The 17,368-nt window shown below is 41.3% G+C and overlaps 1 protein-coding gene, 1 long non-coding RNA gene and 1 pseudogene across 5 annotated transcripts in view; 1 reads left to right on the forward strand and 2 right to left on the reverse strand.

The window, feature by feature from the left end:
* Nucleotides 1-1,641: 1,641 nt before the first annotated feature.
* LOC110561367 (uncharacterized) lies at nt 1,642-8,457 on the reverse strand. Its single transcript, XR_002477171.2, has 2 exons — nt 8,266-8,457; nt 1,642-2,656 (listed from the first exon to the last, which is right to left on the reverse strand). It is a non-coding gene; the product is annotated as an uncharacterized LOC110561367 (long non-coding RNA).
* A 138-nt stretch (nt 8,458-8,595) lies between these two features.
* The window catches only part of Setd5 (SET domain containing 5), an 80,998-nt gene continuing 72,225 nt past the window's right edge, over nt 8,596-17,368 (forward strand). For all 4 annotated transcript variants that reach the window (XM_060383897.1, XM_060383900.1, XM_060383901.1 and 1 more), the window contains exon 1: nt 8,596-8,805. The gene's annotated coding sequence lies outside the window, so the exon portion shown is untranslated. The remainder of the gene's footprint in view (nt 8,806-17,368) is intronic.
* Nucleotides 8,676-17,368, reverse strand: part of LOC110561371 (large ribosomal subunit protein uL5-like) — a 28,263-nt pseudogene continuing 19,570 nt past the window's right edge.

A 17,368-nucleotide genomic window follows, 5' to 3' on the forward strand; every position in this document is an offset into this window, starting at 1 on the left:
GTACTCATCAGTTCCTTAACAGTGCCTCCTAAAGCAAGCCTTGCTTGAGCTTTGATGCGAAGTTATTTTGGAGAGTCTGGCTTCATTTGGGTTAGATTTTCAGTATTATGTTTCTATTTAGAATAAAGGACACAGTACTTCCTTTAAGGACAGAATCCACATTGCAGCACAGTCACTAGCCAGTTGACTTCTTGGAACTACTCACTGCAGAATGAACTGGATTAAGAAATTTGTAAAGGTTTTATACACCAGATGGGCATTTTTGCAGTTGTCAAAATACATTATTGAACATAAATTTCCATTGTTGACAAAAGAAACCATTTAAGTCTCAAACCAAGGTAGCAGAGCCAGGATGTACAGGGATGGCTATCTCGTTTCATCACTATTTACCAAGTTCCTTGCACAGTATTTGTCAGTGTGCATTTAATATTTACTGAACAAATGAACTAATACTTTTTATGCAAACTTCTCAAGTTAGTACACCAGGTTTGTGCTTGATTCACCATAGCTCTAATTCTATTAAATAAAAAAAAAAAAAAAAGTTGAGTTACAGTGGGCACTCGAGTTGGTAAATTTTGTTAATCTGGTTACTAGAGTAAGTAATGAGCTATGAGTAGTTTTTTCCACTAGACAAGGTTTTGTCATATAGCCCTTGTTGGCCTCTGCCTCCAAGTGTTAGCATTAAAGAAATGCAGTATTTTGCCAGGTGGAAGGCTTATTTTTAAATTGTGTTTATGTACAGCTATGTGCAAGTACCTGGGAAGATTAGAAGCTGCAATTAGCAGCTGCCTGGTGTGGGTGATGAGATCTGAATGCAAGTCCTCCTAGATGGTAGTCTGGGCTCCATTGTTACCTTTTTATTTATTTTTTGCCTCAGGGTAAAGTTCTTGCTTATCTGTGGATGTTAGCCGTTTGAGATGCCAGTTCAACCCAAATTCTTAACTTCCTACCTACCTTGTACGACCCACTTAAAGCAATATATGCTTTTCTCCACTTAAACCTGCTAGTCTAGTGTAGTGTGCCCAGTCCCAGTCTTCAAGGCTCTTTCAGAGTCAGAGTGTTCCCTATGTACATCTTTCTAAAGAAGCCATCTTTAGAAAATTTAAAACTTTCTAATTCTCATTCTTAAAATTTTGAAACATTGTAGCATCAACTCTGTTTTCAAGACTGGGCTGGGGATATATTAGTGAGAACACTAACATAGGAGTTTGGAACTGTCAATTTCTGGGCTAGAAGGCCCAGATGTTATCTTATGCATGCAATTGATAGGGCATAGGTATTGGTCAGCTGGAAGGCAATGAATCAGAGTTATTATATACATCTTCCAGAAGTTGGTCCACACAATATTCAAGTTTTTTCCAATTTCCCTCAAAGTTTGGATTTAATTATGCCCCTGTCAGCTGTTTACCTAACAGGCCAGGCTTGCCCAATTCCAACCGTGATTACCAAAACTTGTCAGTCTTTCAGAAGGGTGTTTTGAAGTAAAAGCACATGCCTCCCTCTTTGGCTGACATCACAAATGAGTGGCAATGAACAGTGTGTGCCAAGGCATTGCATGTTCTACCCACTTTGTTTTTCACCGTCAGGGCAAATGTCAACACAGTTCTGGATAAGCTTTGAGATTAAAAAGTCATCCCACACTTTTGACTATTTTAGGACATAGGTTTATTGCCAAGTTTTCACATAAATAAATACAATCACAATATAAAGTCCAGTCATGTTTGTAGCTTCATCCATCGGTAAGGTATTACATATACACCTACATGTATGAATTAGAGTTCATATCTGTGGAAAGATTTTTACATAACAAGTTGCTATACTATTCAAAAGAACCACTAGGAACATTTCTTTTCACCTGGCAGGTAGATACTACTCAGCAATGCTAACTTTAAAACCATAACCATTATACATTACAGCCAATACAAGTAGCTTGTTTACCTTCTGAAATATTTCAGCTTATGTTTCTAGTTTGAAGCTTCTGACAGTTGTCTTATGGAATACAAACAAGTCTGCATTTAAAACATTCAACAGCATTCAAAACAATCCAACACTCATTAGAAGGCCTCTTTAAAATGACTCTACAACATAGCTGGTGCCAACACTATTCAAAGTTAGTATGTTGCAAAAGACATGCTAGTTAAATGCTTTCTAAAGACAGTACACATTTCTTAAAATTTCTTGACCAGCACTTCCACACGTCAGTTTTATATAATATCTTCTAACACAAAACATAAATGGTAATTAAGCATCATCTTAAACCACAACCATCTTCCTTAAATGAATTCTAAAGTTGCAATTTTATAATTCGGAACTTTGGGGAAATGTTCAAAACATGACAATAAAACACCTTTATCCTTATGTACGAAGCTACAAGACTTAACAATTTCATGACACACTGCATGGATTATGGAAGGTGTAACAGTTAATTCAAAACATATACATAGTACCTAAACTACCTTAGGAAAACCGGAACTGCACAGCAATATTTAACATAGTGACAGTATTTAACACAACATCATGTGCCTCTGCTTGCTTCTGAGAATGTAAAAGGCAACAGCCTTGGTATTATGAAAAGTATGTTGATCTCGAAGACGGTCCTGCTCAGACAGCAGGAATACAGCCTTAAACAAGCACTGTCCTGTCCCCTAGGAACAATCTAAAAGAAGAAAAACAATAATTACACAATTACTATTCTTACTTGCAATTTTAAGAGCTATGACAACATTCAAGTGGACCAAATGGTGTTGGAGTGAGGGCATTAAAGAAAAGTTCCTTAAGTGATCTTTTGAGACCATTCTCAGTGACTTAACACTTGGTCAAATTTTTTTAATTCTCCCTGGAGATATCTAGTAATCTAATAGTTTTTTTTTTTGTTTTCAACTTTCTATAAGCCTACTACAAACTTAAAGTACACAATATCTATGTTTCCTAAAACAATATTTCTATCAGAGCAAGGTAGTATAAAAGATGGTGGGTATATCAAACGCTAGCTAGTTAAATTTCTATCCCTAGCTCCTCAATCTGCTAGTATATTCATGGTAAGTTGCTTTTAAGTCCCACTGTGCTTTAGTTCCCTCCTGTCCAGACTGGTACCAATAGCATCTGTTAAGGTGAATAGTACTTCATACTGGATTTTAATGAAGGATCAGTAAAGACCATTCAAGACTACTGAGAGAATTAAAAATCCATCCACTGGTGATATTAGCCAAGTAACAAAACATTCAACTTTGTAAATAGGACCTGAAAACATGCTACTGTGCCAAAAGGAAGACCCAAACTTAAACATTTCTTTGAACAAACTAATACCTAGAAAACAAAGTGTTAAAAAGTACTAGGGCAAAAAACCCAATCAATCAATCAACCACCAGTGATTACTGGGAAAGGTAGGGAAAATGAATCTAGACTTCAGAGAAACAAGTAACTCCAGTTCAAGCCTAAAAGCCATTCCATGTTCACTAACAGTGCTAATCAGTGTCTTAACTCAGTCAAAAATGGAGTCACGAATATCATTTGGATAAGTATGTCCTCCCATATATAAACTAGCATACACTAGACTAACAAAATCAAGGCCTCAACCTTCAAGGTCAAATGCTTTTGACTCCTGGACTTGTGACCCAGCAAAGTGCTCTATAGCTAGGGTTGCCTCCAGCCAACTAGTCACAATTGCCCTTGTTATGCTCAATTTTCACATTCTAGACCAATGACTACAAACCATAATAGTCACATCAAACATTAAGACATGTAAAAATGCCTTATCTTGCTCAAAATTTGAAAATTAAACTGAATCACAAACCCTCACTTAACTTTCACATTAAGTACAAATGTTTAATATTTAACAAAGTTTCTGCCATAAGTATATGCAATTATATGGCACCACCTGACAGGAAACTAAGTTGATTTAAATAACCATTAGCCCAAGGCACGCCTAGCACAGAAACAGGATATCTGCAATGGTTGGTGCAGGGAAACCCAAGAAAGTGCTTGTGAGTATAAACCAGATCTCAGTTACTGCACAATAGGAGCTTTGTTCTGTATTTCACAAATTAAAAAAAAAAAAAAATCAGTTCCCAACTCTTGCTTACTCACTGAAGCAATCCCTGTGTCCTTGCGGGATACAATTTGATGGGAGAAACATAGTACCAGATAAATGTTGCTGAATGAAAACTTTGGAATATTTTAATCTCTGTGTATATGCAAATGGGTGTGAAAGACAGATAACCTTGACTGTAGTTTCTTAGTTGCTGTCTGCCTTGTTTTTTGAGATATGTTCTCGCTTGGAGCCTGCCAAGTAACTAGACTTGTGTGGCTAGTAAGTCCTTGAGATCCTTCAAACAACGAGCTCTGACATGCCTGGATTTTTTTGTGTGTGTGTGTGTCAGGGAGATTTAACTCAAGTTCTCACTGCTTGCACCACAAACACTACCAATTATCACCCAAGACTCCTTAATATAGTCCCTTCAAAAGAATCTGATCTGCAAGTTCCAAAAGTATTACTACATTTTTCTTTTCCATTTCACTGTTACTGTTTGGTTGCTTTTTAAAGCTTAAAAACAAAACAAAAACAAAAAAACAGTTCAGGCTGACAGTTACTGGTCACACTTTTAACCTCACCAATCAGGAGACAAAGGCAGGCAGAAGTTTGTAAGTTTAAGGCTAGTTGCAGGCCAGCCAGATATATACAGTGAGTCCCTGCCTCAACAAAACAATCTTTGAAGCCACCTTTTCAATTTACCGTAAGCAAATGAACAAGAAAAGACAAAACTGTAATTTGACCTTGGTTGCCCAGAATTTAAATCCTCTGGGTGAGACTAGAAAAATCCAATGAAACAAGTTGACAAGTTTCTGCATACTAAAGCCCCCTGCCCCCAGTCCTAAACATAACATAGAAATGTTTCCTAGAAAACAATGTCTTTTATAGAGGAGGGGCTCATTTAATATTAGCTCAACCTCACTCCTATGTAACTATTGTATTCTTTTATATTATACAACCCCCCACTAAATTTTTAAAGGGACAACTTTAGAGTTTGAAAGAATTGCTAACCCCACCCAGGAAATCAGCTGCCCATAAGGCAAAAAGCCATACCACTTAAGCCAGAATAGGAATTAAGACAGTGGCAAACAAGGGGCTACATGGTTGGGAAGGAAGCTTAAAGAAAAAAGAATCCCCAAAAAAAGCTATTGGGTTGACCAGTAGCAGATAGAAATAAGAATATCCAGCCTCAGAAAGGTGGGCACATTCTGCCAAATCCCATGGTGGCTCGAACGGATTGCCTAAATTATGATTTAATGAAATCTCAGCCCTCTAAGTTTTTGTTTTGTTTGTTTTTGTTTTGGAGACACAATTTCTGTGTGTTCTTAGTTGTCCTGGAACTCGTTATGTAGACCAGGTTGGTCTGCCTGCCTCTGCCTCCAGAGTGCTGGAATTAAAGGCGTATGCCATCACTGCCTGACTAAACTCTGGCCCTAAGTTTCTGAAATACAAATTTTTAAGTACTTGCTTTCATGTTTAGTAATGACCTGTAGATTTTAGCTTTTAGCTTAGTATAGATGAGGCACAAAAATTAAGTAAAACAAGCAGCTTAAACAAATGGGCTACCAGAGCTTCAATTTTTATTTCTTTATTGCGTAGTCTAAGAGAAAATCATTAAAAAACACATTTGTCTTCTGTAATGAACAAGTTTGCAGTTATAGCTCCTCTGTCCATAGTCATGCTTCAAATAAAAATTACTTCCTTGGTAACATTTCCAGTGTTTAAGGAGTAATTTGATTACTGGCTACTGTATTGGTACAATACAAACACAGAATATCCCATGCAGTAAGTTTTACTAGGTAGTAGTCTTACAGAGCATGAGCACAAACTGAACCTATAGACCAAGCTTCAAATACATTTATGTTGCTTACTCCATTTTACTTCGCAGAACATGACTCAGTAAGACAGTCCTAAAGAAGCTTGGCAAAATCACATTTAAACCAGCAATAACACGAGGAATGCCATGAATTAAGCCAGAGATCAAGAGAAAACACTGCTTAAATAGAAAAATATAGGCTCACAGCACCTTAGGTCAGGAAGAAAATCTCAACCTTCAGTCTATATAGGAACTACCTTCTACACATGTACAGAGACAAAAGTTTAGTAAGCAGCTATCAATTCCATGTGACTTAAGGGGTGTGTATGAGAAGTGATAAAATAAAGTTGTCATTAGCTCATTACTAGTCTTCTGTATTGTTCTCATGGAGTCCACTAAAGCATTAAGTTTTGTGTGTCAGTTCATGCACCTCTTAAGACAATCAGACTAACAACAATCTAAGATATATCAGGTAATATTGGGAGGGAGGAGACATCCATCTGGAAGCCATTAATTGGACACAGTTCAGTTTATTAATGGTGAAAAAGGAGATAGGCATCCATGGGAGCAGAAAGATGAAAATTCTCAACAAATCTATTATTGTGAAGCTCTCTGGACTGTGAATAGACCCAAGTGTGGAACACTTGGGCTGGGGAAAGAAAATGAAAATCTAGGCGAAGAGTCAAAGTGTACTAAGGAGGAATAAAAGAACTGCAGTGTAAGGCCCCAGCTACAGCCTCAATTTGTGGTATAACTAATCTGTCTGGTTTCATGACTCATCGAGCTTCTAAGATCAGGAGAGGGAGAATGCCAGTGCTCTGTCTAGGGATTGGATGAGCTAGTATAACAAATGAAAACGCTAAAATATCTTTTGGTAGGGCTGCAGAGAAAAGGGATGGACATAAAGTACCGGGCTCTGTAAAAAATGCTAAAATTCTGTTTATGTATTCTAATTCACAATACTCTAATTTCATGATGTAGCAAGAATCTCAAGTGGGAGAGTATAAAACTCGGGTGAGCATGTCTGTAATCTGCCTCGAAGAGAAATATTCCAAGGCAGATCATTAGCAGTAATAACCTGTAGTTTTGCTGCATGAAACCCCAGTTGAGTGCCTAGTCTCCCTTTTCTGTTTGCCCCTATTATAATTATCTCCCCACACAAACGAAAGTCAGAGGTTAGTCTCCCCTCTCCAATTTTACACCTGTTCAATTCCCCTGCAGGACAACGCCCAGGCAGCAGGTTAGGCCTTAAGCCTGCCCAGAAGACTACCGCCCATCTACAGAAAGCCTCGACTTGCAGATCACGAGGGGAGAGGGGGAAGGGATTCTTCCAGGCCCAGGGCGGTCCTTAGAAGACAGGAGGCAGCAGAGAACTCCCAGAAAGGTACTGCAGCACTCCCCTCCCCCTACCGAGAAGGGTGCGGCCTTCTCTCCGCCTACTCCACTGCGGTTCCCTCATGGATTGCAGCTCCCACCAATTTTTGGAGAGCAAGTGCTTCCTGCCTCCAAGCTAGACTGACTGAGCCCCCGCTCCTTCCTCCGCTCCCAGGAGTGCACGGTGCATGTCCGGCTCCTCTCGTCCCTCGTGTGGCTACAACTCAAGGGAAGAATCGCGCCCGCCCCCGCCCCGCGGCTCAGACAGCCCGCCCAACCCCGCCTCCAGCGCGCGCTTCCTGCCACGTTGCGCAGGGGCGCGGGGCCAGACTCTGCGGCGCGGGGCCTCGGGGAGGGCCGGAACCTGCGAGCGCCTCCCTGCCGCCCCCGCCAGCCCGCCGACGGCCTGAACTTGCATGAACGCGGGCCAATTGCAAAGGCCAGTTTTCTGGGCCCCGGGAGCCAATCAGGCAGCGAGGCCAGGCTGGCGGCGGGTAAACCGACTCCCCCAGAGGAAGAGGAGGGTGGGAGGCCGCCCGCGCGCGAGCCACTTTCGCTGACCCTCCCTCCCTCCCCTCCCCCGCCCCGCCAGAGGCCGGCCGCGCCCGCACGTCCAGTTCTCCTCACCCCACCTACCTCCCGCCCCACCCAGTGGGCACAGCGAGGCGGCCGGCGGCTGCGCACTCCAGCAGCCGTTAACTGACAGGCGCCTCACTCCAACCAAAGCACGCCATTTGTGTTTTCACACGCGGCGGGAGGAGAAGAGGCCAATCAGCGACGAGACGTGAACCGGAAGCGCTCCCCCGGCCCCTGGGGGAGCCAAGGCCGCGTCCGACGGAGACTTCCCGCTCCCTTCTCCCTCCCCCTCCGGTTGCTGCAGGGCGGACCGTCGTCCTGCGCCCCCCACCCGCTCGCCCCTTTGAGCGTAACGAGCCGTGCCCGGCCGTCCCACAAGGCGGCCTCGCCGCCCTCGGAGGGCGCACCGCAGCCGCCCGTCCCCACGAGCGCGCCAAGCCACCCTCCCGCCAGAGTCCCGATACCCTACCTAGCCGAGGCTCTCTGAGGAGCCGGAGCCTCGGAGCACAGCCTCTTCTTTAGGCGGCTCCAGCAGCCTCCGCTGATTGGCGGCGAGCTGGCCAATAAGTGCCGGGTGGTGGGCGGAGAGGCCAATGGCGCGGCGGGAGGGGGCGTGTCCCGCGTGCCCCTGGCGCCGGCACTGGGAATCCCCGTGCGGTCAGTGGCGTTTCCGCTCGGGCAGCGGGCTGAGTGAGCTGCCGCTGCCGCCGCCGCTGCCGCCGCCGGGGGAGGGGCGGCCGCCGCCCGCCTGCGCTCAAGAGACTCACGCAGCCCTAGTCCCGCCAGTCCGCCAACACAGTAGTGCCGGCCCCCCTCCGCCCCTGGCCCTCCCCCTCCCCGCCTTGGGCTTGCTCCGCCTTTCTGCCCCCCACCCCCACCTCACGGGTACGGGCCATTCCCGGCCAGGAAACGCCGTGGCGCCGCGTTGGGCCTAACTCGAGTCTCGCTGCCTCCCGGGAGTGCCGTGCGCCGCAGCCCGGGCCCAGGCCCCGGCAGCGCCTGGGTCAAGGTAAGGGTCCAACAGAAATGAGACACCGAACCACACGACCGGGCCCCCGGGGGGAAGAAGGGTCACCTCAGTCTCCCCGTGCTCTCTCTCCTCGGGGTCGTGGGCCCTGGGCCTTTCCAGGTTAGTAGCAGGACGATGCTGCCCTTCCCACCTTCTCGGCAACCCTTACACACCATTGCACCCCTCTTGCCCAGGGAGAAAGGCTCTCCTTAATCTGATCGACCCCACTACCCTTTTAATGTCTTCCCTGGGTCAAGACTCTTCCCCTCCCCCTACTCTGGTCTCCCCTTTTTTCCTGGGCACTGCCTACTCCACGTTTATACCCTTTTCAGGAGAGGCCTCTCGCAACCCTGTTCTCAAAATACACAGGCATACTTTTTTTTTTTTTCTGTCCCTGAGCCCCCACCTCCACCCCTGTTCTTGCGGCCTTGTAACAACTCTGATCGCTCGGGGGGGGGGGCGTCCTCCCCTCCATAATCTTTCTGAACGCCTCCCCTCTGGTTCTCGAGTCCCTGTATCAGATGGCTGCTGCTTTTCCCACACCAAAGACATTACCTTCGCCACCCCCACCTCACATTCTTGGACTCTCTGTGGCGTATGCCCCAGTATCCCTGCGATATCCCTGTTGAATTTGTAGGGTTCCAGACTGGAATTGAGCCAAATTTTGTCATTTTTCCTGCCTAGGGTGTGGAGATCGATCTTTTAAAAGAATGACTTTAAAGACGAGGGAAAAAATGTGCCCCTTATGAATCCTCTTCCTCTATGTGTGCAAGCCAAGATGTGAGGTGAATGGTGGTGGACAATAGCCCTGGTTTTAGTAGGTAAATCGCTCTCTGAGCGAAAGTTTTAACTGCTGGGAAACCCCCTTCTATGCTAATTTATTCTGTAGAGAGCCTTTGCCTTTTTCATGCTTAGGAATAAGGGATCTTTCTCCTGTGTATTGATGCTGCAGCCCGCTCTACTGGTCTGGGTCAGGGGTGCGTGTATGACCTGCATTTTCTGCTTTCTCATGTTACTTGTGTAATATGTTCACCAGCAACTCATTTCTTGCCCAGAGCTGTGGACTCTATGGGTTTTTGTCTATACCTGAGTTCCTTTTGCCAATCCTCCCTGTGCTCAGAATACTTAAAGGAATTCAGATTCTCTAATTTCCTCCATACCTTGACTAAATTGTTTTTAGATGACATATTTGTGATCAAGGTCGTGTTTACAGTACTTCCTTTGGCATATGTTAAATAGCTAACTATGCTTTTGATTGAGAAAGATCCAGGTGGATCCAGCTGACTGTTAGGAGCTTTTTAGGAGGTTTGTGTGCGACATATTGAGAGGAAAGTGTTTTTGACGCTTAATTTTATATTAATAATGGTTAGGTCGCTAGGAGGAAAGCTGTAAGGGGTAATTTTAGATGTGTGTAAACTGACCTAGGACTAAAGCAGAGAATTCTGACATAATCAGAGATTTCTGAGCTTGGAGGACACGGGAATTTTTTTTCCCTTGGATTTCTTCCAGTTTTCTCATGAGGATCATTAGTTTTCTGGCCAAATTTTGTGGTCCGTTATGGGATTAGAGCCTTTAAGGTTATTCATATTGTTGTGTATAGAACACTGATATGCCTTTTAGTAGCACACAACCCAAGGCTCTTGTCCCTAGCTGTAAATTTAAATTTGATTGCTGAATGTTTGGAAAAATTGGCGTTTTAAAAACTAAAGCTTAATGCTTACTCCTAAATTGCTGGTTTAGTTAAAACAAATATTTGGAATTTGCTATATATTGATTTTTTTTTTAATCAAAGATCTCAATTTAAGACCGTGACCTTAGGATTGTTTCTTTCTAAAAGCATACTTCCATCATGGAGCATTGGTTCCCCCCCCTCCAAAAAGAAAGTGTGTTAAGAAGTGGGGGTGGGGTAAAGAGAAGGTTGCTCCTGTGTTGGATCACAGGAGTGAGTATACAAGGCGGCGGCAGCTGCTGGCTCTGGAGCTCTGGTTGCTACGTGAGAAGCTTGGAGTAGTGCTGGCTGCTGTCTCCAGGGAAGGACAGCAGTGCAGCGTCCATTAATGCTGTTGGCTGCAGGGAACTGCACTTAGGCGATGGCTGCTCAGGGCTGGAAAGAAACCTAGCTTGCTTTCCTGGGAAATTGCACTGCTGAGCTGGTTTGCTTTTTGTTCGTGAAGAGACCAGAACTAGCAATTCATAACTGTATCCATTTATGGATATCAGCATCTGAAAGCTGGATCAAAGTTAAAGACTTCAGGTTTTTGTTTGGGGAGGGGCTTGGCAGCTTTTTGTTACTATCTTGAGGTTGTACTTCGACTTGACTAAAAGATTTTTTAGTGTTTTGATCTTTTTTAATCCTTGTAAAGATTTTCCTGGGTACCAGAATAGGGTAAGGAGGATCTTTTTGTTTTGTTTTTCCAAAGCAACTGAAATGTTTTCCTTCTGATTTATATTTCTTTCTCCATGTTATTCCATATTTACCTACGTGAATAGATATTTTCCCTAAACATCGTATTACAATTGGATACCTAAACTAAAAAGAGCTACTTTTGGATTAATATTTAATGTTTTGGTCTTAATTTTTATATTAATCTGTAGATTTCTCCAGATTAGATATATTCACTGATATTTGACTTGTAAATTGGATTGGTCATGTATGTGTTGGATTATACTCTTTCCACTGAACAAAAATGTGTTTTGGCAACAATCCATCAGAAAAAGAGAAGGAATATTTAGAATTGAACAACTTCAGGATAGTAAGGCAGCAAGAGTCCCTTCTAAGTTTTGATTATCACCACCCCACTCCTAACTGAACAGAACCGGTAGTTTGCCTGGCAGGGAATATTTGAAACAGAACCCTCACCCAGGCATGTGCAACACATGAAATCATGTGGATTGTTTTTTTGTTTTGTTTTGTTTTTTCCTTCCTCTCTAAATTACTCCTGCAAACGATACCTTTCCTTTAGGATTCTGTTTGTTCAGCTTTGTACACATGTATTTAAAGCCCACAAACATCTATAATTTTTTAGTATGGCTCTGGCATTTGTGGCAAGGAACCAAGAAACAATGGAGAGTATTCTATATTCACAGATGTGGTTCATATTGTTTTTCCAGTGCTAGAAGCAGGAAAAATCTCTTAATGGTGGTTAGGTGGTTTTAATAAGAATATTGTGTCATAGGTAAGATGCTGTATCCCTTAGGTATGGTTTCATTCATACTGACTTTTTAATAATACTACAGCTTAATAATATTAACTGTAATAATATTTACAGTTAAAGGTGCTAGTGTTTTTAGCTTAATTACACAAGTTTCTTTAGAAAATAGTGACTACCAGTTTTATTTCCTGTTTTTTGGAATTGGTTGTGGTCTCACAGTAATTACTCTGGAGGAGCAAGACTCTTTTGTCTTAGAAGGATTATTTGGACTGGCACACTTAAAAATGCTTACATCTTTTGTTACTGTTTAGTATCTAGGAGTCTGCATACTTTCTGAAATTACAGCTTGGCCTTTGGTTGGGGAAATAAAATCATCTTCATATTGAAATAACTTATTAGACCATACCAGCCAGTAATTATTGAGTACATGGCCAAGAGAAGTTAGATCATAAGTAAAATAAAATTTTATTGTAACTTTTCGCTGAACTCTAGTGACTTGTCGATTTAGTCTGAAATTAGGAGGCCTGACTAGTGGTGAACTTAGACTAGAAAATGTGTGTATGCTAGTTCAACTGGTATAAAGTGTCCTTTCAGACAACTTCTTAGAAAAGAATAATGCGGCTCTGAAATATGATGGTACTCTGGACCCCAGAGCTTCAACACATTTAGTAAATGACATGACCTTCACTTGGTGTTGTGAAGTGGCTAGAATTCAGGGAAGGCTGCAAAAGGTAGAGCGAATAGCCTTTTACTTATCTCTACATGCTTTGTTAAATTATGTAATCTTAGAAAAATTGTCCTATTCTATATTCAGTTATAATAAACTGGGTAAAGATGCCAATAATACTGAGGGGAGATTCTGTTAGAGAGCATCACTCGGGAGAGGTTTTACTTAGCACTTGAGGGATTTGTGATGTACACCAAAGAGACAGTGAAACTAAGTCCAGACTGTATGTTTCTTCTGAGTAAAAGTTCTCAAACCCCTTCCTGCCCCACTCTGTTTCTATTATATTGATTTTGCAGAGTAACTGGGGAAATGCCTTACTTAATGTAAATCCCATAAAATGTCTTGATAGGAAGGCAAGAAAATGAATTTTTGGCTTTTTGAATCCTTGGTGTTTTCAAAACCTTAAGATTATTGGTCAGCTTGTTTGATAAATATGTCTGCTACTTCCTTGTCTCTTCTGTCTTGTAGTATGAGACTTTCTAGAGTTTTCATGGCAAATTGAAGTGATACATGTGTCTACCTAGAGGTGAGGAACCTTCTGGCCTTAATATTATACATTACAACACACAAACACCAGTAGCTGTAAGAATTTCTGGCTAGGGAATCAAGTTTTTTATTTATACTACCGAATCAAAGGGAAGTGCCAGTTCCTTGCTGCTCTATTTGAGAAATAGGTGGAAGTATGGGAGGAGCCACAGACCTCTGCAGCAGGATTTTGATGTGAGTAGAAAAGGAAGATTTTTGTTTCAAATCGCCAGCTGCTTATGTCAGACTGACTCCCTTATTATGCCTCCAGTAGGCCTGTCAATATGGCCAAACAGCTAGATAAGTGCGGGGCAGGACAAAGGGCTCTTTGCACAGCAGGGATGCAGTGTTGGTGGGGGAGGGGCAGGAGGTAGGAAAAGCAAGAGGGTTTTTTTTTCCCCCAGGAGGTTATTCACTTTGGTTTACAATTAAAGAAACTGTTTTTAGTTCCCACTTAAGCCTTGAATTTATGCCAAGCATATCCTTTTAAGCCTAAATTTCATATATACTAGAAATCTGGAAGAACCTGTCCTATCTCCCAGTGGGTGGGGGAGAGAAGGTACAAGGGGACCTGAAGCTTTGTATGTATTAAAGTAAGTTCCGTGTTCTCTTCCCTTCTAAGTGTAAGTTGCCTTCTTAGTAGAGCTGTCCAGAGCATCTGCTAGCCAGATTTTAGTGAGGGTTGGAAGGGCCTATTCTGTGTGAATTATATTTGTGTTTCAATTTTTGGTTGGGTTTAGATTCGACAAGGTGTCAAATATTATGGGGTTTTTTTGTACAGTAATCGCACATGGTTAATTTTGGTTTATTTTAGTAAGAGGAAGTGCACAGTCCAACATATTTGATCACTATCATGAAAAAATGTGTACTAAAAAAAGTCTTTTTATAACAGGGCCTTATAGCTCACATCTCTATATCCTGTACTCAGGAAACTGAGTCAGGAAGCTTAGCCAAAATGCCAGCCAAGCTACAGAATAAGATTCTTGTCTCAAAAAAGCAAAACCAACCAACCAAATCCAAAAAACAATAACCACATACACAAAAAAGGAAAGCTACCTTATTGTTTCAGTCTTCCTCCTACTTCCTGCAGGATCTGATGCACTGGAGATTACTGTTGCCCCAACTTATAGTTTAGGCTCAATCTTATTAGTTGGTGCTTAGCTCTCAGCAAAAGGTGATTATATCTAGCTCATTACTTACTAAGAGTTACAGTGTTAGAGGTGTGTAAGTTATATCTTTATAGGCAAACCCATGAGATACTGCCAAATTTAGGTTCCTGTTGAAGTTGTCATTAACATGTTAAGAGTCTGTCCTGAATCATTTCAGTTAGTTAAATGTCAAATGTTACACGTATGCTAGTTCTTTTTTAAAATTCCATTCACAAATTAGACAGTAGTTATTTAGATTACAAAGGATTCTTCTTTATAAAGTAATATATGACTGTTCATTTCCATGAACAGGTTGTTTTAAGAGAATTTAAGTTTTAAAAATCCTTGAACCGTTTTTCCAAGAGTACATCTATTGCTTGAATGAGATTAAAAAGAACCAGAAGGCCGGTTTCTTTTTATGGATTAGTAAAGAAGACATGGCTGTAAATTAACATAACCAGAATGTTGTAACACGTTGATCAAGTTTTGTGTCATTTCTCTCTTTTGTAAAAAAATAAAATAAAATTACAAATGTGTTGCCTATGTAACACTTTTAAGTATGGCTGTCTTGACAGTTACATAGGGTATTTTGATCCAGAAAAAAAAAAAAAATGTGAGAGGCTTGTAGAAGGCTCCCTTGGTCAGGAATTTGTAAAAAAAGAGTACTCGAGTTCAGTTCCCCATGTAAAACAGCTGTATGTGATGGGTAATGGATGCTTGTAATCCCAGCCCTGAGCAGGCAGAGATGCCAGATCTTTAGGGTTCACTCACCAGTCATCCTGGCCTACTTGACCAGTTTAGACCAGTAAGAGACCCTGTCTGAGAGTTGGAGGGAAAGTTAATGCCTGAGCATGTATCCCCATGTGGACACGGGCCCAAACAAAATAAATTTGCGTTACTATCACTTCTTGGAAAAGTTTTTCATCAGCAAAATAGAAACAGCATTGATATGAACTTTAGGGAGGTGTATCATACATTCTTATGGATATTTAGATGGCCATTTCTTTTTGACAGTCAATTAACATGGATTATTTCCATAGATTTGTGGGACTAAAAGGAAGCTAGTCCTAGCCTCAGTCTCTCCACCAAGTATCTATTGTTAGCATTAGGGTTCCCTTCTGAAATACTCAAAATCTCTAAAAATGTGGCCTTTATTGCTTCTGTTGACAGAATCTGACTAGAGGCCTAAAACAGATCCTGATAAAAATGAGAAAAGTAGGAGACTACATCTTGATCCCAGTAATATTTATTATAACTTATGGCTTCCCAAACAGCTAATTTCATTTTCATAAGCCGAGGCAGCAGTAGGCCAACACGGAGGTGAAGCACATACATCACCTCATCTTGCTGTGCAGCTGCTCCACCTTACTTCCTGCTATTATTATCCCACTACGCCTCTTCCCAGCAAAAAAGAAACTAGGACAAAGGGGGGAATTGAATGGGCTACTGTAGTTTATATATTATGGTAGGTTGTGGATTTGTTTATATGTTCTAAAGCTAATACTTAAAAGTCTAGTGACAAATACCTTATGTCCTCTACTCTTGGTACACTGTTTCAGGTTCTTAGCTTATAGAAAGGTTTTAAAGCATATAATTTCATTGGCTATTCATAGTTGTTACCACTGCCAGAAGTCACTATTATAAAATGAAATCCATTCTGTGTTTGCAGTTTGTATTGGAGATCACCCATGTATGTCTGTGTTTATGACTAGAATTAAGATTTTTAAAGTTAAACCTTTATATATGTTGACCTCTCACCCAATTAAATAGTTGTTTGAGTATAAAAATGTCATTCTTAAAATCTTTAAGACTTCTTTTCCAACACTGCTCAAAATGAAAATTTTAATTTAGTGTTTTTACTTTGTATTTTGGTGCTCAGATTTCCCCCTCTTCACTCCTGAAATGTGAAGGCTTAAGACCCCTAGTAGTTGAAGATGGTATGTGTGCTGATGTTACTTTAAGAGTGGAAATTTTGTGATTCTAGACATTATGATCTGGTTAGGATTTTCCAGAATTGCACTAGCATATTTAATAGTCAAGTGTCATTCCACAGGGATTTCATTGTTTTATGTTTGCATTGTTGATTTGTATTAGGAAGTTGGTTTTTTTTTTTCTCCCAATGTGCATAACTTTTTTTTTAAACAATTTATTTGTTTTTATTTTTTGTGCATTAGTGGTTTTACCTGCATGTATGTCTGTGTGAAGGCAGATCTCCTTGATCTGGAGTTACAGACAGTTGTGACCTGCCATGTGGGTTTTGGGAATTGAACCCAGGTCCTCTCGAAGAGCAGCCACTTAACCACTGAGCCATCTTCCCAGCTCCGTGCACAACTTTTCTGTCTTGTTCCGATCTTTAACTCATACTGAAATTTATATTTCCTTCCTGCTCCTGACTAGCATGTAGTGTTATGCCTTCATGGCTTCTGTGAGGAAGGGTGGTCTGCAGTTAACAATCAGCTGAACATGTAAAGAGCCTTGAAGGGTATTAGCAATTAGTTTTCCTCTGCATTCATTTATATTACTTTTTTCTTTATTATGGACTATTGAGAATTGGCTTGTTTTTAGGGGAAGATATATATATATATATATATATATAATGTGGTTATTGTGGCATTTGAGATAGAATCAAAAGAGTGCTTTTGTGTGTCGTGTGTGGTTTTGAGAATTGAACCAAGGACCTTGCATATGTTGGCAGGTACTATCTATATATGAGCACAAAAGGACACTTTAAAAAAAGAGAGACAAATTTTACGCTAAAAACAAGTATTTACCTTCCTAAAACAGAACTGTCTCAAAAACCCATCTTTGTTATTTTATTTTTCTCAGTTCTGTGGCACAAACTACTACAGCCATAGAAGTGAATGTGTTTCTGTGCCCACAGCCTGAAAAATGTTAGCTAGAATAATTCTTGTTCTTGTTTTCTTCTTCTCTTCTTCTTCCTCTTCCTCCTCTTCAGAAGATCTAGAAAAAAATGTAGGAGCTATTCAAAAATTGAAGTTTCTTTTAAAATA

This window comes from Meriones unguiculatus, chromosome 5 (genome assembly GCF_030254825.1).
Source record: "Meriones unguiculatus strain TT.TT164.6M chromosome 5, Bangor_MerUng_6.1, whole genome shotgun sequence".
NCBI classification, from domain to species: domain Eukaryota; kingdom Metazoa; phylum Chordata; class Mammalia; order Rodentia; family Muridae; genus Meriones; species Meriones unguiculatus.